Source organism: Protopterus annectens, chromosome 13.part0 (assembly GCF_019279795.1).
Source record: "Protopterus annectens isolate FY-2018-M chromosome 13.part0, PAN1.0, whole genome shotgun sequence".
NCBI lineage: Eukaryota > Metazoa > Chordata > Ceratodontiformes > Protopteridae > Protopterus > Protopterus annectens.
Genome location: NC_056747.1, coordinates 1276129861 through 1276155904, shown reverse-complemented (window position 1 = coordinate 1276155904; position 26044 = coordinate 1276129861). Strand labels below are relative to the sequence as shown.

The 26044-nt window shown below is 41.8% G+C and overlaps 1 protein-coding gene across 2 annotated transcripts in view; it reads right to left on the bottom strand.

Moving 5' to 3' along the window:
* The window catches only part of PCGF2 (polycomb group ring finger 2), a 718202-nt gene that overhangs the window by 322739 nt on the left and 369419 nt on the right, over positions 1-26044 (bottom strand). The window lies entirely within an intron of this gene.

Below are 26044 nucleotides of genomic sequence, written 5' to 3'. Positions count from 1 at the left end.
ATAATTCTGTTTTTATGTTTCTGTGTTACACTTCCCAATACTGAAAAATCAGAGAAGAATGACTCATTATAAAATGAGTTGCCAAAAGAGGGGAACCCTACACCAATCAAGACACCCATTTCTATATTTAATTCTGGCATTAAATTTTGAACCGAAGCAGCTAATTAAAACTGCAACTAGTTACAGCTTAGCCTACCACAGCCACAGAGTGCCAGTCTTGTTGTTCAAATGTTGGTACCACAATGACAACAGAAATTGGTCAGTCAGGTCAATAATGTACCAGACAAAGGATAAAGTGCTTAAGGACAGCCTATGTAAGGGCTTCCTCCTGTCCTTGCTCTAATCTTCCCAAGCAGGTCATCTGGCCCTGTGGTGCAGAAGGATGAAGCACTGACCACAACCCAGATTTTTTTTGTTAAATTAACAGCACAGACAGAGGAGCCAGAGACAGGAGATACAGAACTAAGCCAATGTGTGATGTGGTTCAGGGATGTGCTAGGCAATGCACCCAGATCAACAGCACTTTGGTGACCTAATGCCATGACAGATGCATCTGCTGGACTAAGCAGATAAGCAAAACAGATGAAGATTCATTTATGTGACATTACTCAGACCATTAGAGTCCTACAACTTACAGAAAAGCCCAGCAAGCTACAGTCATGTCCACTCCACTCCCTGTCTGATGGGGTATTCACAGTCCAGTGGACAAGATGTTTTCAGTTTTTGGACAGATGCACACTTCCTGACAAAGAAACATGTCCAAGGGATGCCACAAAAATGCAATGGCCATGGAGAGAAAGGAACAAATGGAGAGCAGGAAAAAAGAAGCCAGAAGTCGATGCCCAACAAAAATATCTTTGGGAAGTCTGGGATGCAACTGCTTATGTTAGAGGAGTATGGGAAAGCTCAAAGCAGTCGACTGTTACCCATGGACACTACTCCATGAACCCATTTTAATCTTAGCAAAGCTGATGACTGACTGCTCTCAAACAGCTAACAAGAGTGACTAAGGTATCCTCACGTAATATTTATTTTATTCTGTTCTGATCTGCTGGCTTTTCTTGTGGGTAAAATGGTGCTCTCCTACCAAAAGGTCAGGTCAACCTCAAATCTAGTTAGCCTGCTAACTTATCTCAGTGCAAAATAGAGCTAATTTATTGTAAATGCATGTTCCTTGTAAAAAAAACTAATGTTACAATCAACATCATTTCTGCCTAACCTTAACACCAAGATTGACAAAAGTTACTTTAACAATGCATTATAACTCCTTTTCCCAAACTCTGACAGATTGTTCTCAGGGGTTAATAGGTTGCTGCTGCACATTGACAAAGGTTTTCACTACCACACTGTTTCTGTTCACAATTTCAGTGTTACAGTGTCCCTATGTAGTTGTTCTTTGGTATAGAGTCATTTAATCTACTGCTCTGTTAAGATCTTCCTTGCTACACATCTTCAGTGTGATCATTTTTTAATCTGCCTAATCTGGTCAGTCTAATAATCTTCTTGACGTACTCATGGCACTCTGGCTTACATTACTCCACATCATTTCATTTAGGCTAAGCTTCTTAAACAGCTGACAGGCCACTATCAATTTCGCACACTGGTCAAGCATGCTTTTGAGTATGTCAGATATTTGGACTTGGCCAAAGTTTCAGGAGAATGACTATCAGAATTTGTTTTTCTTGATTCAAAGTATGTATCCTATTACCTGCGATTTGGCTCCTGGCCCCAGTGGACATGTTTATACCTGGCTATAAATGCTTGGTGTTTTGATTTTGCCTGACTGCTATTAGTTCTTTACTAAAGTAGGCCTTGGCTACCCTGATTCTGAAAAAGCAGTCTTAATCCTGATGACCTAGACAATTACCTCTTCACCTCTAACCTAGAATTTAATGGAAAGGTTATAGAGAATGTACCTTCTACATAATTGCAAACATCTCTTCAGGAACAGCACATCTTTGACACTTTCCAGTATGGTATCCACATCAGACACAGAAAGACCGCCCTTACCTGAGTTTCCAATGATCATCTTATGTCGAAGGATCAAAGCACTATTCTAGTTTAATTTGGTCCTCTTTGATCTCTATATAGCATTTCACGCAATAGATCATAAAATATTTCTCAATTGCTTTTGGACTTACTGTGGAGGCTTGAGTGCAGTCCTCAGTTAGTTAACCTCCTATCTCAGAATCTGCACCCACCAGTTTGTTTTGGGCACCTATTCTTCATCAGTATGCCCTGTTGGCTTACCCAAGGTTCTATTTTAGACATGTTGCTATTCTCTGTGTACATGGCTTCCAATTGATAAGCTCAATACAGACAAGAGGTCCCTGCTACTGTTACATAAAAGGTGCTTGAGTCATAACTCTCCTTTCCGTCAGCACGTGCTGTCTGCTGTGGAATCGTTAGCAGAGGACTTAAAATGACCAAGTGTCAACCACATATGGCTCAATAAAGACTATAGCCACAGTCATTTACACCATCTTAAATGATTTTCATTTTCCAACCCTGGACTCTGCTACTATCTATAAGGGTAATAGGTTGGCCTTTGTGAAGAAAGTAAGAAATCCTGCCATCAATTTTGACAACAGATTGATACTTAGAAACCAGATATCATCTTCAATATATATTTTGCATTAAGGAACAACTCCCTTCCGATGACCTTTCAATGGTCGTTCAGCTACTGCTATCCTGTCGGCTTGATTACTGTAACTCCTTATATCCGGGTGCTACCACAAAGTGATCTGGTACTGAATTCAGCAGCATTACTAGCTATGGGTGCTCCTTGCTTCCTCATACTTCTTCCACACTGCAGAATTACCACTGGCTGCCTGTGGCATCATGTATAGACTTTAAAGTGTGTATTAAGACTTGCATAATCTGGGACCCCATTCCTTACTGAGTTACTGGTACTACAATGTCCTGTCAAACCTCTTGAATCTTTCACCTTTGGTTTGTTGGAGATTCCAAGGATTTAACAGGAGTGCACGTGAGCTTGAGCCTTTAGCTATCTAGGCCTCCATTTATGCAAACCTCCCAAAATGGTTACGTGCCTGCTCCTAAAAACACATTTATTTGAACTGGCATGTAACACTTGTTAATTTCATTTTCTACATGCTATCACTCGATATTTGGCTATGATTATCCAAGATCCTCATTTTACTATTTTTAAACCATTTTACATTTTGATTCTGTAGTTTGTTGATATTTATTTTTATTTTACTGTTTTAAGAGCTCTAAACTGTGTTTGTAATGTTTGGAAGACAACCATCTAAATAAACAACATTAAATTGAACAATTAGCAGGTATGGGCTTCAGGGACCACAAGAATATGCTACAGCTCCTTCAGAGGTGCCGTTTTTATTCATGTCCCCCAGCCCGGTGCACCCACTTCCTCAACACTTAGGCGATATCAGACTGTAAATATTTGCTCCTCCTCCAATTCACAGTCCCTCCTAGGGATTCCTATCTACAGCAGGCATTTGGGATTGGTGCCTTGCCCAAATATTTGCCTTCTCTGTAACATTATTACTCAAATGCCTGAAATTAACTTTCAGGGAGTTTCAACACTTTGGCCCAGGATTCTATTAATTACAATAGGCAAGAATACTGATTTCTGTAAATATCTTCCTAATTCCTGCAATGATTTTTTTTCAGACTGGGCACAGTCCTTCTAGAGGTCTCTATCTCTCTTACCTTCTGTTAGTCATTGGCAGGCATATGACATTCAATCAGGGTATTTTTTTTAGCAATATTATGAACAGACCAAAGATGTGAAATGTGAGAACATCCCAGTTACTGCAGGGGATATGTGATGGCCTAGCTGGCAAAGCAGCTGTCTCTTGTATTCTCCCAGGCAGTACATATGCAGTATGACAATGTTATATCATTATAAGCCCATCAGACATTTTTTAAATGTTTACAGCACAAAGGTCTGCAGATACTCAGAACAATCAGACCTAGGGATGTTAACTCAAATCCTGATTTTTCAACTGATCCTAAGTACAAATGGACAGCATTCTCATACATAAGGGCATCCCTGATATGACTACACTGTCCCAGTGCTAAGAATACCAGGACTGCTGAGCACAGTCAGTATTAATAACAACTGGACAGTGCTGGAAACCTTGCTAGTGCTAGTAAAACCTTGCCAGTGGCTATAATTAAATCCTTGTTAAAAGATGACTTATGCTTGCCCAGTGAGACAGCTTGTCATTATTAAATGTTTATAGGCAACACCTGGAAAAAAAAAATGTGGTGAAAGCCCAACTAATCTTTTAGATCATGTCTACTTGACATGGCAACTCTAACTGGTTTGTGGCCCAAGCTGTGGAATATAGTCACACCAAGTTATTTGCTGAGTTACCCTACCTGGCTGCCTAATAACCTGCTATTACGTGCAATATATTACATATGCTGATGAGATAGACCTACTTAGTAGAGGAAGAGCCTTTAAGGTGGTAGCAAGTAATCTGCAAAAAAAAAAAAAACTATAAAGAACTATGGAACTATGGAACTCATTACATTCTGAAAAGGCAGTGGTGAAATTCCTCAAAAAGTACACTGATGATCTTTAGCAACAGTGAGGTTTGGTGAAGGCAGAATCCTGGAAGTACGCCACACTCTTAATCATACATTTACTGTTAATCAGCAGAAGCACTTTGAGGTTTGGCTAAGCCAATATTATCCTTTAAATACCATGCTGAAATCGGTGTGCATACTGTAAGGTGAAAAAAATTTAAAACATGCCACATGCTTTCTAAATTCATTATTTTAGAGGCCAGGTGATCGACAAGGATAAACCAACTAGTGCACAAAACTGAATACTCTCTTATGGTTATTGCCCTGAACTTACATTACAGCACACAATAACAGCCTCCACCACACCACAATCAACACAATCTGCAGGGTTATTTCATTACTCGAAACTAAGACACGTATCTACCCACTGCAGCATATGAACAACATGACTGCTGGGAACAGAACATTCACAGTGCTTCATTCAGAGTACTGTTACACTCTTGCACACATACCTGGAGTTGCTTTTTACTAATGACTGCTGGGAACACAACATTCACAGTGCTTCATTCAGAGTACTGTTACACTCTTGCACACATACCTGGAGTTGCTTTTTACTAATGACTGCTGGGAACACAACATTCACAGTGCTTCATTCAGAGTACTGTTACACTCTTGCACACATACCTGGAGTTGCTTTTTACTAATGACTGCTGGGAACACAACATTCACAGTGCTTCATTCTGAGTACTGTTACACTCTTGCACACATACCTGGAGTTGCTTTTACTAATGACTGCTGGGAACACAACATTCACAGTGCTTCATTCTGAGTACTGTTACACTCTTGCACACATACCTGGAGTTGCTTTTTACTAATGACTGCTGGGAACACAACATTCACAGTGCTTCATTCAGAGTACTGTTACACTCTTGCACACATACCTGGAGTTGCTTTTACCAATGACTGCTGGGAACACAACATTCACAGTGCTTCATTCAGAGTACTGTTACACTCTTGCACACATACCTGGAGTTATTTTTACTAATGACTGCTGGGAACACAACATTCACAGTGCTTCATTCTGAGTAGTTTACACTCTTGCACACATACCTGGAGTTGCTTTTTACTAATGACTGCTGGGAACACAACATTCACAGTGCTTCATTCTGAGTACTGTTACACTCTTGCACACATACCTGGAGTTGCTTTTTACTAATGACTGCTGGGAACACAACATTCACAGTGCTTCATTCTGAGTACTGTTACACTCTTGCACACATACCTGGAGTTGCTTTTTACTAATGACTGCTGGGAACACAACATTCACAGTGCTTCATTCTGAGTACTGTTACACTCTTGCACACATACCTGGAGTTGCTTTTACTAATGACTGCTGGGAACACAACATTCACAGTGCTTCATTCTGAGTACTGTTACACTCTTGCACACATACCTGGAGTTGCTTTTTACTAATGACTGCTGGGAACACAACATTCACAGTGCTTCATTCAGAGTACTGTTACACTCTTGCACACATACCTGGAGTTGCTTTTTACTAATGACTGCTGGGAACACAACATTCACAGTGCTTCATTCTGAGTACTGTTACACTCTTGCACACATACCTGGAGTTGCTTTTTACTAATGACTGCTGGGAACACAACATTCACAGTGCTTCATTCTGAGTACTGTTACACTCTTGCACACATACCTGGAGTTGCTTTTTACTAATGACTGCTGGGAACACAACATTCACAGTGCTTCATTCTGAGTACTGTTACACTCTTGCACACATACCTGGAGTTGCTTTTTACTAATGACTGCTGGGAACACAACATTCACAGTGCTTCATTCTGAGTACTGTTACACTCTTGCACACATACCTGGAGTTGCTTTTTACTAATGACTGCTGGGAACACAACATTCACAGTGCTTCATTCTGAGTACTGTTACACTCTTGCACACATACCTGGAGTTGCTTTTTACTAATGACTGCTGGGAACACAACATTCACAGTGCTTCATTCTGAGTACTGTTACACTCTTGCACACATACCTGGAGTTGCTTTTTTCTCATGACTGCTGGGAACACAACATTCACAGTGCTTCATTCTGAGTACTGTTACACTCTTGCACACATACCTGGAGTTGCTTTTTACTAATGACTGCTGGGAACACAACATTCACAGTGCTTCATTCTGAGTACTGTTACACTCTTGCACACATACCTGGAGTTGCTTTTTACTAATGACTGCTGGGAACACAACATTCACAGTGCTTCATTCTGAGTACTGTTACACTCTTGCACACATACCTGGAGTTGCTTTTACTAATGACTGCTGGGAACACAACATTCACAGTGCTTCATTCTGAGTACTGTTACACTCTTGCACACATACCTGGAGTTGCTTTTTACTAATGACTGCTGGGAACACAACATTCACAGTGCTTCATTCTGAGTACTGTTACACTCTTGCACACATACCTGGAGTTGCTTTTTACTAATGACTGCTGGGAACACAACATTCACAGTGCTTCATTCTGAGTACTGTTACACTCTTGCACACATACCTGGAGTTGCTTTTACTAATGACTGCTGGGAACACAACATTCACAGTGCTTCATTCTGAGTACTGTTACACTCTTGCACACATACCTGGAGTTGCTTTTTACTAATGACTGCTGGGAACACAACATTCACAGTGCTTCATTCTGAGTACTGTTACACTCTTGCACACATACCTGGAGTTGCTTTTACTAATGACTGCTGGGAACACAACATTCACAGTGCTTCATTCTGAGTACTGTTACACTCTTGCACACATACCTGGAGTTGCTTTTACTAATGACTGCTGGGAACACAACATTCACAGTGCTTCATTCTGAGTACTGTTACACTCTTGCACACATACCTGGAGTTGCTTTTTACTAATGACTGCTGGGAACACAACATTCACAGTGCTTCATTCTGAGTACTGTTACACTCTTGCACACATACCTGGAGTTGCTTTTACTAATGACTGCTGGGAACACAACATTCACAGTGCTTCATTCTGAGTACTGTTACACTCTTGCACACATACCTGGAGTTGCTTTTACTAATGACTGCTGGGAACACAACATTCACAGTGCTTCATTCTGAGTACTGTTACACTCTTGCACACATACCTGAGTTGCTTTTTACTAATGACTGCTGGGAACACAACATTCACAGTGCTTCATTCTGAGTACTGTTACACTCTTGCACACATACCTGGAGTTGCTTTTACTAATGACTGCTGGGAACACAACATTCACAGTGCTTCATTCTGAGTACTGTTACACTCTTGCACACATACCTGGAGTTGCTTTTTACTAATGACTGCTGGGAACACAACATTCACAGTGCTTCATTCTGAGTACTGTTACACTCTTGCACACATACCTGGAGTTGCTTTTACTAATGACTGCTGGGAACACAACATTCACAGTGCTTCATTCTGAGTACTGTTACACTCTTGCACACATACCTGGAGTTGCTTTTTACTAATGACTGCTGGGAACACAACATTCACAGTGCTTCATTCTGAGTACTGTTACACTCTTGCACACATACCTGGAGTTGCTTTTACTAATGACTGCTGGGAACACAACATTCACAGTGCTTCATTCTGAGTACTGTTACACTCTTGCACACATACCTGGAGTTGCTTTTTACTAATGACTGCTGGGAACAGAACATTCACAGTGCTTCATTCTGAGTACTGTTACACTCTTGCACACATACCTGGAGTTGCTTTTTACTAATGACTGCTGGGAACACAACATTCACAGTGCTTCATTCTGAGTACTGTTACACTCTTGCACACATACCTGGAGTTGCTTTTTACTAATGACTGCTGGGAACACAACATTCACAGTGCTTCATTCTGAGTACTGTTACACTCTTGCACACATACCTGGAGTTATTTTTACTAATGACTGCTGGGAACACAACATTCACAGTGCTTCATTCTGAGTACTGTTACACTCTTGCACACATACCTGGAGTTGCTTTTTACTAATGACTGCTGGGAACACAACATTCACAGTGCTTCATTCTGAGTACTGTTACACTCTTGCACACATACCTGGAGTTGCTTTTTACTAATGACTGCTGGGAACACAACATTCACAGTGCTTCATTCTGAGTACTGTTACACTCTTGCACACATACCTGGAGTTGCTTTTACTAATGACTGCTGGGAACACAACATTCACAGTGCTTCATTCTGAGTACTGTTACACTCTTGCACACATACCTGGAGTTGCTTTTTACTAATGACTGCTGGGAACACAACATTCACAGTGCTTCATTCTGAGTACTGTTACACTCTTGCACACATACCTGGAGTTGCTTTTTACTAATGACTGCTGGGAACACAACATTCACAGTGCTTCATTCTGAGTACTGTTACACTCTTGCACACATACCTGGAGTTGCTTTTTACTAATGACTGCTGGGAACACAACATTCACAGTGCTTCATTCTGAGTACTGTTACACTCTTGCACACATACATGGAGTTGCTTTTACTAATGACTGCTGGGAACACAACATTCACAGTGCTTCATTATGAGTACTGTTACACTCTTGCACACATACCTGGAGTTGCTTTTACTAATGACTGCTGGGAACACAACATTCACAGTGCTTCATTCTGAGTACTGTTACACTCTTGCACACATACCTGGAGTTGCTTTTTACCAATGACTGCTGGGAACACAACATTCACAGTGCTTCATTCTGAGTACTGTTACACTCTTGCACACATACCTGGAGTTGCTTTTACTAATGACTGCTGGGAACACAACATTCACAGTGCTTCATTCTGAGTACTGTTACACTCTTGCACACATACCTGGAGTTGCTTTTACTAATGACTGCTGGGAACACAACATTCACAGTGCTTCATTCTGAGTACTGTTACACTCTTGCACACATACCTGGAGTTGCTTTTTACTAATGACTGCTGGGAACACAACATTCACAGTGCTTCATTCTGAGTACTGTTACACTCTTGCACACATACCTGGAGTTGCTTTTACTAATGACTGCTGGGAACACAACATTCACAGTGCTTCATTCTGAGTACTGTTACACTCTTGCACACATACCTGGAGTTGCTTTTTACTAATGACTGCTGGGAACACAACATTCACAGTGCTTCATTCTGAGTACTGTTACACTCTTGCACACATACCTGGAGTTGCTTTTTACTAATGACTGCTGGGAACACAACATTCACAGTGCTTCATTCTGAGTACTGTTACACTCTTGCACACATACCTGGAGTTATTTTTACTAATGACTGCTGGGAACACAACATTCACAGTGCTTCATTCTGAGTACTTTACACTCTTGCACACATACCTGGAGTTGCTTTTTACTAATGACTGCTGCGAACACAACATTCACAGTGCTTCATTCTGAGTACTGTTACACTCTTGCACACATACCTGGAGTTGCTTTTTACTAATGACTGCTGGGAACAAAACATTCACAGTGCTTCATTCTGAGTACTGTTACACTCTTGCACACATACCTGGAGTTGCTTTTTACTAATGACTGCTGGGAACACAACATTCACAGTGCTTCATTCTGAGTACTGTTACACTCTTGCACACATACCTGGAGTTGCTTTTTACTAATGACTGCTGGGAACACAACATTCACAGTGCTTCATTCTGAGTACTGTTACACTCTTGCACACATACCTGGAGTTGCTTTTACTAATGACTGCTGGGAACACAACATTCACAGTGCTTCATTCTGAGTACTGTTACACTCTTGCACACATACCTGGAGTTGCTTTTTACTAATGACTGCTGGGAACACAACATTCACAGTGCTTCATTCTGAGTACTGTTACACTCTTGCACACATACCTGGAGTTTCTTTTTACTAATGACTGCTGGGAACACAACATTCACAGTGCTTCATTCTGAGTACTGTTACACTCTTGCACACATACCTGGAGTTGCTTTTTACTAATGACTGCTGGGAACACAACATTCACAGTGCTTCATTCTGAGTACTGTTACACTCTTGCACACATACCTGGAGTTGCTTTTTACTAATGACTGCTGGGAACACAACATTCACAGTGCTTCATTCTGAGTACTGTTACACTCTTGCACACATACCTGGAGTTGCTTTTTACTAATGACTGCTGGGAACACAACATTCACAGTGCTTCATTCTGAGTACTGTTACACTCTTGCACACATACCTGGAGTTGCTTTTACTAATGACTGCTGGGAACACAACATTCACAGTGCTTCATTCTGAGTACTGTTACACTCTTGCACACATACCTGGAGTTGCTTTTTACTAATGACTGCTGGGAACACAACATTCACAGTGCTTCATTCTGAGTACTGTTACACTCTTGCACACATACCTGGAGTTGCTTTTTACTAATGACTGCTGGGAACACAACATTCACAGTGCTTCATTCTGAGTACTGTTACACTCTTGCACACATACCTGGAGTTTCTTTTTACTAATGACTGCTGGGAACACAACATTCACAGTGCTTCATTATGAGTACTGTTACACTCTTGCACACATACCTGGAGTTGCTTTTACTAATGACTGCTGGGAACACAACATTCACAGTGCTTCATTCTGAGTACTGTTACACTCTTGCACACATACCTGGAGTTGCTTTTACTAATGACTGCTGGGAACACAACATTCACAGTGCTTCATTCTGAGTACTGTTACACTCTTGCACACATACCTGGAGTTGCTTTTTACTAATGACTGCTGGGAACACAACATTCACAGTGCTTCATTCTGAGTACTGTTACACTCTTGCACACATACCTGGAGTTGCTTTTTACTAATGACTGCTGGGAACACAACATTCACAGTGCTTCATTCTGAGTACTGTTACACTCTTGCACACATACCTGGAGTTGCTTTTACTAATGACTGCTGGGAACACAACATTCACAGTGCTTCATTCTGAGTACTGTTACACTCTTGCACACATACCTGGAGTTGCTTTTTACTAATGACTGCTGGGAACACAACATTCACAGTGCTTCATTCTGAGTACTGTTACACTCTTGCACACATACCTGGAGTTGCTTTTTACTAATGACTGCTGGGAACACAACATTCACAGTGCTTCATTCTGAGTACTGTTACACTCTTGCACACATACCTGGAGTTGCTTTTTACTAATGACTGCTGGGAACACAACATTCACAGTGCTTCATTCTGAGTACTGTTACACTCTTGCACACATACCTGGAGTTGCTTTTACTAATGACTGCTGGGAACACAACATTCACAGTGCTTCATTCTGAGTACTGTTACACTCTTGCACACATACCTGGAGTTGCTTTTTACTAATGACTGCTGGGAACACAACATTCACAGTGCTTCATTCTGAGTACTGTTACACTCTTGCACACATACCTGGAGTTGCTTTTTACTAATGACTGCTGGGAACACAACATTCACAGTGCTTCATTCTGAGTACTGTTACACTCTTGCACACATACCTGGAGTTGCTTTTTACTAATGACTGCTGGGAACACAACATTCACAGTGCTTCATTCAGAGTACTGTTACACTCTTGCACACATACCTGGAGTTGCTTTTTACTAATGACTGCTGGGAACACAACATTCACAGTGCTTCATTCTGAGTACTGTTACACTCTTGCACACATACCTGGAGTTGCTTTTACTAATGACTGCTGGGAACACAACATTCACAGTGCTTCATTCTGAGTACTGTTACACTCTTGCACACATACCTGGAGTTGCTTTTACTAATGACTGCTGGGAACACAACATTCACAGTGCTTCATTCTGAGTACTGTTACACTCTTGCACACATACCTGGAGTTGCTTTTTACTAATGACTGCTGGGAACACAACATTCACAGTGCTTCATTCTGAGTACTGTTACACTCTTGCACACATACCTGGAGTTGCTTTTTACTAATGACTGCTGGGAACACAACATTCACAGTGCTTCATTCTGAGTACTGTTACACTCTTGCACACATACCTGGAGTTGCTTTTTACTAATGACTGCTGGGAACACAACATTCACAGTGCTTCATTCTGAGTACTGTTACACTCTTGCACACATACCTGGAGTTGCTTTTTACTAATGACTGCTGGGAACACAACATTCACAGTGCTTCATTCTGAGTACTGTTACACTCTTGCACACATACCTGGAGTTGCTTTTTACTAATGACTGCTGGGAACACAACATTCACAGTGCTTCATTCTGAGTACTGTTACACTCTTGCACACATACCTGGAGTTGCTTTTTACTAATGACTGCTGGGAACACAACATTCACCGTGCTTCATTCTGAGTACTGTTACACTCTTGCACACATACCTGGAGTTGCTTTTTACTAATGACTGCTGGGAACACAACATTCCCAGTGCTTCAGTATGAGTACTGTTACACTCTTGCACACATACCTGGAGTTGCTTTTTACTAATGACTGCTGGGAACACAACATTCACAGTGCTTCATTCAGAGTACTGTTACACTCTTGCACACATACCTGGAGTTGCTTTTTACTAATGACTGCTGGGAACACAACATTCACAGTGCTTCATTATGAGTACTGTTACACACTTGCACACATACCTGGAGTTGCTTTTTACTAATGACTGCTGGGAACACAACATTCACAGTGCTTCATTCTGAGTACTGTTACACTCTTGCACACATACCTGGAGTTGCTTTTTACTAATGACTGCTGGGAACACAACATTCACAGTGCTTCATTCTGAGTACTGTTACACTCTTGCACACATACCTGGAGTTGCTTTTTACTAATGACTGCTGGGAACACAACATTCACAGTGCTTCATTCTGAGTACGGTTATACTCTTGCACACATACCTGGAGTTGCTTTTTACTAATGACTGCTGGGAACAGAACATTCACAGTGCTTCATTATGAGTACTGTTACACTCTTGCACACATACCTGGAGTTGCTTTTTACTAATGACTGCTGGGAACACAACATTCACAGTGCTTCATTCTGAGTACTGTTACACTCTTGCACACATACCAGGAGTTGCTTTTTACTAATGACTGCTGGGAACACAACATTCACAGTGCTTCATTCTGAGTACTGTTACACTCTTGCACACATACCTGGAGTTGCTTTTTACTAATGACTGCTGGGAACACAACATTCACACTGCTTCATTCTGAGTACTGTTACACTCTTGCACACATACCTGGAGTTGCTTTTTACTAATGACTGCTGGGAACACAACATTCACAGTGCTTCATTCTGAGTACTGTTACACTCTTGCACACATACCTGGAGTTGCTTTTTACTAATGACTGCTGGGAACACAACATTCCCAGTGCTTCAGTATGAGTACTGTTACACTCTTGCACACATACCTGGAGTTGCTTTTTACTAATGACTGCTGGGAACACAACGTTCACAGTGCTTCATTCAGAGTACTGTTACACTCTTGCACACATACCTGGAGTTATTTTTACTAATGACTGCTGGGAACAGAACATTCACAGTGCTTCATTATGAGTACTGTTACACTCTTGCACACATACCTGGAGTTGCTTTTTACTAATGACTGCTGGGAACACAACATTCACAGTGCTTCATTCTGAGTACTGTTACACTCTTGCACACATACCTGGAGTTGCTTTTACTAATGACTGCTGGGAACACAACATTCACAGTGCTTCATTCTGAGTACTGTTACACTCTTGCACACATACCTGGAGTTGCTTTTTACTAATGACTGCTGGGAACACAACATTCACAGTGCTTCATTCTGAGTACTGTTACACTCTTGCACACATACCTGGAGTTGCTTTTTACTAATGACTGCTGGGAACACAACATTCACAGTGCTTCATTATGAGTACTGTTACACTCTTGCACACATACCTGGAGTTGCTTTTTACTAATGACTGCTGGGAACACAACATTCACAGTGCTTCATTCTGAGTACTGTTACACTCTTGCACACATACCTGGAGTTGCTTTTTACTAATGACTGCTGGGAACACAACATTCACAGTGCTTCATTCTGAGTACTGTTACACTCTTGCACACATACCTGGAGTTGCTTTTACTAATGACTGCTGGGAACACAACATTCACAGTGCTTCATTCTGAGTACTGTTACACTCTTGCACACATACCTGGAGTTGCTTTTTACTAATGACTGCTGGGAACACAACATTCACAGTGCTTCATTCAGAGTACTGTTACACTCTTGCACACATACCTGGAGTTGCGTTTTACTAATGACTGCTGGGAACACAACATTCACAGTGCTTCATTCTGAGTACTGTTACACTCTTGCACACATACCTGGAGTTGCTTTTTACTAATGACTGCTGGGAACACAACATTCACAGTGCTTCATTCTGAGTACTGTTACACTCTTGCACACATACCTGGAGTTGCTTTTTACTAATGACTGCTGGGAACACAACATTCACAGTGCTTCATTCTGAGTACTGTTACACTCTTGCACACATACCTGGAGTTGCTTTTACTAATGACTGCTGGGAACACAACATTCACAGTGCTTCATTCTGAGTACTGTTACACTCTTGCACACATACCTGGAGTTGCTTTTTACTAATGACTGCTGGGAACACAACATTCACAGTGCTTCATTCAGAGTACTGTTACACTCTTGCACACATACCTGGAGTTATTTTTACTAATGACTGCTGGGAACACAACATTCACAGTGCTTCATTCTGAGTACTGTTACACTCTTGCACACATACCTGGAGTTGCTTTTTACTAATGACTGCTGGGAACACAACATTCACAGTGCTTCATTCTGAGTACTGTTACACTCTTGCACACATACCTGGAGTTGCTTTTTACTAATGACTGCTGGGAAAGTACAGTTTTGTACCTACCATAAATGTAGATGTCCGATAGGAATGCATCTGCAGTCCTTACAAATGGGTTGTCCTGTCGTCAGGCAGCCCTTCGGTCGGCCGGATTCCAAAGTCTGGGTCTGGCCTCGGCTGGTGTCGCACTTCACCCGACGTCATAGCTGCAGTTATTCGGGTATAAAGGCATCAGCCGACGCCATTTTCCTCAGTGTTTCTTGCCCCAGATGCCAGGTGCCCTCTAGGTAGGCTAAATTTGGATAAATGCAAATGATTCCAAATAGTAGAGAGCAAACAAAAATAGGCATGTATGTACATATATACAAACAAATACACCATAATAGATTCCCCAGCTAGCTACAAGATGGGCAAATACCCTAGGAGTACCACAGAGGGAAGGAGGGTGGGTAATCCTGACTGCAGATGCATTCCTATCGGACATCTACATTTATGGTAGGTACAAAACTGCACTATGTCCTTCAAGGATGCATCTGCAGTCCTTACAAATGGGTAGAATACCATAGCAAAACTGGGCGAGGAGGAGAGATAAAATTATGGTGTAGTTAAGATCCCTTGCAAAACAGCAGTGGCAAAACCTGCTCGGGATCTGGAGTATAAAGGTAAATTATAATGCTTGGCAAATGTATGCACGGAGCTCCAAGTAGCAGCCTCTAAAATGTCTTTGGTAGCCACTCTCGTAGAAAAGCTGTGGTAGTGGCTGTAGCCCTTGTAGAGTGAGGCCTGATGTTTTCTGGAGTTTTCTTTCCATGGTAGGAGTAACAAAATCTAATGCAATTTCCTATCCACTTAGAGATTGTCTGTTTTGAAATTGCTTTTCCTTCCATTCCTGTTGCATATGCTACCAGTAGCTGGTCAGTTTTCCTATTGCCCTTGGTCCTGTCCAGGTAGTAGCGTAATTGTCTATGCACATCCAAGGTATGCAACAGTCTTTCTCCCCTGTTCTGAGGATTGGGGAAGAATGTAGGTAGGTGGATAGCCTGATTCAAAGATACTCTGGAGACCACCTTAGGCATAAAAGTAGGATTAGTTCTCATGGATACTCTATCTTGGTGGAAGATCAGGAAGGGCTGTACTGCCATTAGTGCCTGTAGCTCAGATACCCTTCTTGCTGAAGTGATTGCCAACAGGAAAGCAGTTTTCCATGATAAGTATTGTAATTCTGCTGTTGCTGCTGGTTCGAAAGGAGGAAGTGTCAATTTTTCTAGCACAAAGTTCAAGTCCCATGCTGGCAATGGTGGCTTCCTAGGCGGTTTTACATTTTTAATTCCTCTCAGAAACTGCCTGAGCAGAGGATGTGAGAAGATTGGAGGATCCAAGTCGTATTCTGCTGAAATAGCTGATGCATGAATCTTGATGGAAGAATAGGACAGGCCTTTGTGGAAGAGCTCTGCCAAGTATTCCAGGATGTTGTCTATGTTTACCAGTGACACATTTTCTCCTTTTGCAGTACTCCAAATGAAATATCTTTTCCATTTTGCTGAATAATTTTTTCTTGTTGAGGGTCTGCGAGCCTCCAAGATAATGTCTTTTATCCTTTGGGATAAATTTGGGTTATTTGTTCTTATGCAATGTTCCAGGCAGTTAGCTGCAGTGTTTTCAGGTTTGGATGCAGGGTGTTGTAGTTGTTCTGTGTTAACAGCAAGGGAACAAGGGTAGGTGCCATATTTGTTCCCGAGACATGCTCCTCAGTAATGGGTACCAATGTTGTCTTGGCCAGGCTGGAGCTATCAGGATGATCCTTGGACGGTCCCCCTTGATCTTCGATAGCACCTTGTGCATCAAAGGAAGTGGTGGGAATGCATATGCTGTCAGGTTTTTCCAACTGAAAGATAGGAGTCCACCTTCCAAGCAAGTGGGTGGTACGTCCTTGTGCAGAATTTCTTTAGTTGGTGATTATGGGGATGCATATAAGTCTATTTGAGGGAGTCCCCATTTTCTTGTAATGGTTTTGAAGATGTCCGGATGCAGCATCCATTCGTGGGCATCCGTGGTAGTCCTGCTTAGTATGTCTGCTAGAATGTTTTCTTTTCCTGCTACAAAATTGCTTGTAACTGAACGTTGTAACTCAGGGCCACATTCCAGAGATCCATTGCCATCCGGCATAGAGGGTACGAATGTGTGCCTCCCTGTTTGTTGATGTACCACATAACTGTGGTGTTGTCTGTCCTTATCAACAGTTGACCTTGTTGAAGAAATGGTCTGAATGTCTGAATTGCCAGTTTTACTGCCAGCATTTCCTTTTGATTTATGTGTAGGTGCAGCTGGTCTTGAGTCCATAAGCCTTGTATGCACTTGTCTAGCATGTGGGCCCCCAACCGAGGTCTGAGGCGTCCGTGGTAATGGTTTGGCTTGGTTGAGTGTTGTGGAAGGGCAATCCTTTGTTTGATTGACAGGCCTGAGCCCACCATTGGAATTCTTGCTTCAGGCATGGAATTATTGGAATTTGGGTTTCTAGGCTGTGCTTGTGCTGAGACCATAAATCCCTTAGGTACCACTGTAACTTTCTCATATGCAGTCTGGCATGTGGAACCAATATTATGCAGGATGCCATGAAACCCAAGGCTTGCAGGACTTTTCTTGCTGTTAGATGGTTCTGCTTTGTTAATGCCAAGAAGTATAGAGGGAGTTGCTCCTGTTTTTCTACTGTTAGGAATGCCATTTACTTCGATGTGTCCAGCTCTGCACCCAAGAAGGTTATCCTTTGGGATGGTATCAGCCTTGACTTGTTTATATTGACTGTGTATCCCAGGGCTTGTAGTAGGTAAATGACCCTTTTCAAGTCTTCTGCTAACTTGATTTTGTTGTCCGCTTGTATCAGGCAGTCGTCCAGGTAAGGGTAGATTTGGATTCCCTGAGCCTGCAATGAGCAATTACTGATGCCAGGCATTTCGTGAACACTCTGGGCGCAGTAGATAAGCCAAAGGGCAATGCTGAGAATTGATAATGCTCTGATCCTGCAAGAAATCTGAGGTATCTTCTGCAATTTGGTCGTATGGGGACGTGCAGGTATGCCTCCTTGAGATCTAGAGTTACCAGCCAAGACTCCTTGCCCAGCATGGGAAGAAGCTGCTGTAGGGTCAGCATTTTGAATTTTGGAACAATGAGGAATGTGTTTAAAGCGGACAGGTCGAGAATAGGTCTCCATTTGCTTTCTTTTCTTGGTACCAGGAAGAGTCTGGAGTAAAATCCCTGTCCTTGCTCCATAGATGGTACCTTTTCCACAGCTCTCATTTTTAATAATTGAGATATTTGTTTTAGAGATTCTGCCTTTTGATTTGGAGGTAGGTTTGGCATTCCTCTCTTCCCTGGTACAGTATGGAAGTGAAACCTGTAACCTTGGTCTATTGTCTGCAAAATCCACTTGTCTCTTGTGATGTAATGCCAGTTTACTGAAAATAAATCTAGCTATCCGCCCAAGGGTGCTTTTAGTTGTTCCCTGGTAGGCGGTGCTAGAACCAAGTCACTGTGATTGTCCTGTAGTAGTGGTGGTGGCTGTGTCCGTGGCTGCACCTCGCTGGTTGTTACCCTGCCACTGGCGTCCCCTGTAGGCACCTCTGGATTGACTTTGGCCTCTTGAACGCCTATTCCTGCCTCTCTGGGCTCTGGAGGAGTCGGGAAAGGACCAATTCTTGGAGGGCCAATTCCTGCTAAACCTTGGAGGTTGGACCTGTAAGAAATCTTTCACTGTTTGGACAGATTTTGCCTTCTCTTCCATCTTCTTGAGCACCTGTTGTGCAGGAGAGCCAAACAAATTGATCTTGTCCATGGGAGCATCTAGTAATTTGGATTTCACATGGTCTGGTAAGGCCTGCTCTTTTAACCATGCATGCCTTCTGATAACTGCGCCAGTCATGGCTGATCTGAAGGAAGCTTCCAGTGCATCATAGCCGCATTTTAAGGAATGGTTACTGACCTGCTGAATGTTATGTACCATTTCCTGAACAGATTTTGTCTAATGGTTCATCTGAGGACAACTTTTTGGTTAACTGGTCTAGCATAAATTCTTGATACTGGATCATGTGGAATTGACAGTTCAAAGCTCTAGCTGAAAGAGTTGCAGAAGTGTAAACTTTTTTACCCCATCTCTCTAAGGACCTGGATTCCCTTTCAGAGGGGAGGGGGTTTTTGGCAGAGGTAGCTGCTACAGCCTTAGGACCCTGGGAGATAGTCTCGGGATCTGCAAAAGGAGCTTTATACAAATGGTGATGAGTATCCGGAACCCTGTAGTACCTATCGGGCTTAGCAGGGGCCGGTGGAAGTGAATCAGGAGCAGTACAAGCATCATTAAATGCATCATCTACAACAGAGAGAACTGGAGGAATGTCTAAAGGCCTATGTTGTGGTAAATGCAGTAAGGTTCTAAGCCTCTTCCTAGAGTCTGAGAAATCCTGACCATGCCACTGAAATTGTTCCCTCATAGCATGCAAGGTTTCCCCAAAGGAAAATTCCTCAGGCGGAGAGGCAGAAGGGATGGACTCTTCAGCATCAGAGTCTTCATAAGGGGAGAAAGAAGCCTCTGGAGGGTTAGTATTATCTGAATCATCAGAGGAATCATCTGTAGAAACTGGTTCAGGGGGCTCTGCTCTAGGCCTCTTCTCTGGAGGTGGGTGAGAGGCCCTGTCTGTGTGAGATTGGGATCCCTGGATTAAAGAAATGAGATCCTCTGCTAGACTAAGCATTTGTGAACTAGAGCTAGGCCTGTGAGAGGGGGGTCTTAGCAGGCACAGATTTAGTAGTTTTAGCTGCTTTAGCCCTGGCAAAGGCCTTAATGGACATGGCTGCAGGTGGCCTAGCAGCTCCACGTGCAGGGGTGGAGATATCCAAGGGGATAGTGTCAGATAATTCCTGAGAAACTGCCTGAGCAGAAGGTAAATCAGAAGCCGATTCCACGAGGTTGGAAGAGGCCTCAGTAGGAGGTAATTTTTCGGCTGAAGGAAGAACCGCTTGCTCGGTTTCAGCCGAAACCGAGACACTCGCGGTTGGCCTAACCGCAGTTTCGACCGAAACCGCAGACCGCGAGTGTCGGTTCTTTTCCTTGCGCTTTTTTGATATTTGCGTAGTCGGAGGATCCGACGGCATAATGTAAGCAAAATCGGGCGAAAAACTCCTCAGCAAATTCCGACCGACGTCTAAGCGTCCGTCGGTTAAAAGAAGCACAGGCTAGACAAGCTGCTACGTCGTGGTCTGGGCCTAAACAAGGTAAGCAGTAAGAGTGGAAATCTTTATGAGGTATTTGTTTCCCACAAGTTAAACAGTTATTCACTTTTTCTGACATCGGCTGAGGCAAGAAAGAGTCCCCAACGGGTACTTAGCTTTTAGAAGTCTTCGTAGTAGTAGAAGAATTCGGTAGTAGTAATCTCTGGTTCTGATCGACCGCACTTGCGAACAGCTTCTGCTTGGGCGCCACGGCAAGAAAGACTGAGGAAAATGGTGTCGGCTGATGCCTTTATACCCGAATAACTGCAGCTATGACGTCGGGTGAAGTGAGACACCAGCCGAGGCCAGACCCAGACTTTGGAATCCGGCCGACCGAAGGGTTGCCTGACGACAGGACAACCCATTTGTAAGGACTGCAGATGCATCCTTGAAGGACATCAGAACATTCACAGTGCTTCATTCAGAGTACTGTTACACTCTTGCACACATACCTGGAGTTGCTTTTTACTAATGACTGCTGGGAACACAACATTCACAGTGCTTCATTCTGAGTACTGTTACACTCTTGCACACATACCTAGAGTTGCTTTTTACTAATGACTGCTGGGAACACAACATTCACAGTGCTTCATTCTGAGTACTGTTACACTCTTGCACACATACCTGGAGTTGCTTTTTACTAATGACTGCTGGGAACACAACATTCACAGTGCTTCATTCTGAGTACTGTTACACTCTTGCACACATACCTGGGGTTGCTTTTTACTAATGACTGCTGGGAACATAACTTTCACAGTGCTTCATTCAGAGTACTGTTACACTCTTGCACACATACCTGAAGTTGCTTTTTACTAATGACTGCTGAGAACACAACATTCACAGTGCTTCATTCTGAGTACTGTTACACTCTTGCACACATACCTAGAGTTGCTTTTTACTAATGACTGCTGGGAACAGAACATTCACAGTGCTTCATTCTGAGTACTGTTGCACTCTTGCACACATACCTGGAGTTGCTTTTTACTAATGACTGCTGGGAACAGAACATTCACAGTGCTTCATTCAGAGTACTGTTACACTCATGCACACATACCTGGAGTTGCTTTATGCTAATGACTGCTGGGATCACAACATTCACAGTGCTTCATTCTGAGTACTGTTACACTCTTGCACACATACCTGGAGTTGCTTTTTACTAATGACTGCTGGGAACAGAACATTCACAGTGCTTCATTCAGAGTACTGTTACACTCTTGCACACATACCTGGAGTTGCTTTTTACTAATGACTGCTGGGAACAGAACATTCACAGTGCTTCATCCAGAGTACTGTTACACTCTTGCACACATACCTGGAGTTGCTTTTTACTAATGACTGCTGGGAACACAACATTCACAGTGCTTCATTATGAGTACTGTTACACACTTGCACACATACCTGGAGTTGCTTTTTACTAATGACTGCTGGGAACACAACATTCACAGTGCTTCATTCTGAGTACTGTTACACTCTTACACACATACCTGGAGTTGCTTTTTACTAATGACTGCTGGGAACACAACATTCACCGTGCTTCATTCTGAGTACTGTTACACTCTTGCACACATACCTGGAGTTGCTTTTTACTAATGACTGCTGGGAACACAACATTCACCGTGCTTCATTCTGAGTACTGTTACACTCTTGCACACATACCTGGAGTTGCTTTTTACTAATGACTGCTGGGAACACAACATTCACAGTGCTTCATTCTGAGTACTGTTACACTCTTGCACACATACCTGGAGTTGCTTTTTACTAATGACTGCTGGGAACACAACATTCACAGTGCTTCATTCTGAGTACTGTTACACCCTTGCACACATACCTGGAGTTGCTTTTAACTAATGACTGCTGGGAACACAACATTCACAGTGCTTCATTCAGAGTACTGTTACACTCTTGCACACATACCTGGAGTTGCTTTTACCAATGACTGCTGGGAACACAACATTCACAGTGCTTCATTCTAAGTACTGTTACACTCTTGCACACATACCTGGAGTTGCTTTTTACTAATGACTCCTGGGAACACAACATTCACAGTGCTTCATTCTGAGTACTGTTACACTCTTGCACACATACCTGGAGTTGCTTTTACTAATGACTGCTGGGAACACAACATTCACAGTGCTTCATTCTGAGTACTGTTACACTCTTGCACACATACCTGGAGTTGCTTTTTACTAATGACTGCTGGGAACAGAACATTCACAGTGCTTCATTCAGAGTACTGTTACACTCTTGCACACATACCTGGAGTTGCTTTTTACTAATGACTGCTGGGAACACAACATTCACAGTGCTTCATTCTGAGTACTGTTACACTGTTGCACACATACCTGGAGTTGCTTTTTACTAATGACTGCTGGGAACACAACATTCACAGTGCTTCATTCAGAGTACTGTTACACTCTTGAACACATACCTGGAGTTGCTTTTTACTAATGACTGCTGGGAACACAACATTCACAGTGCTTCATTCAGAGTACTGTTACACTCTTGCACACATACCTGGAGTTGCTTTTTACTAATGACTGCTGGGAACAGAACATTCACAGTGCTTCATCCAGAGTACTGTTACAGTCTTGCACACATACCTGGAGTTGCTTTTTACTAATGACTGCTGGGAACACAACATTCACAGTGCTTCATTATGAGTACTGTTACACACTTGCACACATACCTGGAGTTGCTTTTTACTAATGACTGCTGGGAACACAACATTCACAGTGCTTCATTCTCAGTACTTTTACACTCTTGCACACATACCTGGAGTTGCTTTTTACTAATGACTGCTGGGAACACAACATTCACAGTGCTTCATTCTGAGTACTGTTACACTCTTGCACACATACCTGGAGTTGCTTTTTACTAATGACTGCTGGGAACAACATTCACCGTGCTTCATTCTGAGTACTGTTACACTCTTGCACACATACCTGGAGTTGCTTTTTACTAATGACTGCTGGGAACACAACATTCACAGTGCTTCATTCTGAGTACTGTTACACTCTTGCACACATACCTGGAGTTGCTTTTTACTAATGACTGCTGGGAACACAACATTCACAGTGCTTCATTCAGAGTACTGTTACACTCTTGCACACATACCTGGAGTTGCTTTTTACTAAAGACTGCTGGGAACACAACATTCACAGTGCTTCATTCTGAGTACTGTTACACTCTTGCACACATACCTGGAGTTGCTTTTTACTAATGACTGCTGGGAACACAACATTCACAGTGCTTCATTCTGAGTACTGTTACACTCTTGCACACATACCTGGAGTTGCTTTTTACTAAAGACTGCTGGGAACACAACATTCACAGTGCTTCATTCTGAGTACTGTTACACTCTTGCACACATACCTGGAGTTGCTTTTTACTAATGACTGCTGGGAACAGAACATTCACAGTGCTTCATTCAGAGTACTGTTACACTCTTGCACACATACCTGGAGTTGCTTTTACTAATGACTGCTGGGAACACAACATTCACAGTGCTTCATTCTGAGTACTGTTACACTCTTGCACACATACCTGGAGTTGCTTTTTACTAATGACTGCTGGGAACACAACATTCACAGTGCTTCATTCTGAGTACTGTTACACTCTTGCACACATACCTGGAGTTGCTTTTACTAATGACTGCTGGGAACACAACATTCACAGTGCTTCATTCTGAGTACTGTTACACTCTTGCACACATACCTGGAGTTGCTTTTTACTAATGACTGCTGGAAACACAACATTCACAGTGCTTCATTCTGAGTACTGTTACACTCTTGCACACATACCTGGAGTTGCTTTTTACTAATGACTGCTGGGAACACAACATTCACAGTGCTTCATTCAGAGTACTGTTACACTCTTGCACACATACCTGGAGTTGCTTTTTACTATTACCAACAAATAATTCAAAATCAGAATGCCCTTAACATTAAGAAAAACATTTTTTTGGCTAAACTGTGGACAAGAAAAAGCTTTTGATAAACTGTGCCTCTGTCATGTGGAAACATTTTCCACAATTGATTAGAAGTTAGCAAAATTAGTACATCATCTTCCTCTAAAGTTCAGATTATTTCTGCTTCAGAAAAAATGAATGGATAGCTGTGTCCTGAATTTCACAGTTTCTAAGTTTGATTGGCTTTATTTTTAAATTTCAAATCATCTGATCCTCATCTTCTTTGGAAATAATGTATGAAAATGGCAGACACCCAGCCAGTTTGTTCTGTAACACTGTATTTTCCATTAGAAACCCTTCTGACACTTCCTAGCCTGTGTTATCTGTACAATTAGCTGTACATTTAGTTAGCTGTGTCACTTTCTTCTACTGTAAGTCTTTAGAAAGCTTAAGTAATAATTACCTATTCTCCCACCCATCTTGTGTAAAGCATAAATTTGGTTACTGTGAAACTATATTACAGTATATTTAATATGGGCTTTTTAATGTATGTCTACCAACAGCCTAGGAAACACTTGCTCTATTTGTCACACAATTACTACAATATTCATAAATGCAGCACAGCTGCAGTGTAATGACATCATACCATTATAAATCACTTATTAAAACTGTTAAAAAGTTTACTGCACTATAGTATCTGCAAGTATTAGCAAAACAATACAGTGTAAGAAACATCTCTGTGTGGAAGATGATCCTGGATCGCATAGACATGGGTGATCTTGAAGGAGACATCCTGAATATTCTGGAGAAACATGAACTCATGTGGCTATTAAAGCTGAACTCTTTTAGGAAGCCTGGACTAAACTACTACTGTTCAATTAAAAGTGCACTGGAACTTAGAAAATTGCCACATTGTTTACATGACTAATTTTATTTTATTCTACCAGTTGGTTTTAAATACAATTTTAAATCAGTTCTAATTTAAGTGTATATTTTGTTTCCATCATCATACATTTTTTTCTTATTTTTTCTTTTTCTTGTTCTCTTTTTTCCACTTTATTCAAAATGATGTGTAATAACAATACTAACTAATTATACAATAATATTTTTATAGATAGTTTTTAGGGTTCTTGTACACAGACCTGAAGAAGTCTAGAAGCAATCTTTGTTAACAACAGGTTATGAAAATAGAATATGATTTCTACAATTGATTTTTACATGCAAAGTGTATATGTATATGTTTATATATATTTTAGATTGCCAAATGGTCAGAGGTTTATATATTTCCAGCCATGTAGTATATTGACTTGGATACAAATCTTTTCACATTCAAGTTCTGAGTGTACATACAGTGATTAACTAGAGATATATGGACTGAAAATCTTCCACACAGAGAAGTTTCTTACACTGTTTTGTTTTTAGACCCACTACACTTGTTTAGTGGGTTGTTTGAGACTTTGGGGATACCACAGATATTACTTGTTTTTTTT